A 434-nucleotide genomic window follows, 5' to 3' on the forward strand; every position below is an offset into this window, starting at 1 on the left:
GTTTGGCTCAAAATGCAATCGATCACAGAAATACAGTGCTTCAAGCACGAGATGCGACGCTTGACGTTGAAGTGGCAAATGTCAATAGTCAGGTTAAAGATTTGAAAAGCTTACGAAATGAATGGGACGCAATCTTGAGTGAGTCCAAATTAGTAGCAGATAACTATGAGATTGAGCATGCATTCGCCGAAACAGCAAAACGACAAAAGAAAAGGAAACTTTTTTTGAAGATGAGGCAGAAGATGTAACAGACTACCAAAATCCCGAGAACAAATTCAAACATGAAGTTTTTTATGTCCTCATGATTGACTGCCTTCTTGGAAATTTGACGACAAAGTACATGTGTATAATGCAGTGACAAAACTCGATTCGTTATTTAGTGTTTTATGAAAGTATCTCCAAGAGGAAGTCGGCGTTATTCGTGATCTTGCAAA

The sequence above is a fragment of the Aplysia californica genome, unplaced genomic scaffold (genome assembly GCF_000002075.1).
Source record: "Aplysia californica isolate F4 #8 unplaced genomic scaffold, AplCal3.0 scaffold00015, whole genome shotgun sequence".
Taxonomy (NCBI): Eukaryota; Metazoa; Mollusca; class Gastropoda; order Aplysiida; family Aplysiidae; genus Aplysia; species Aplysia californica.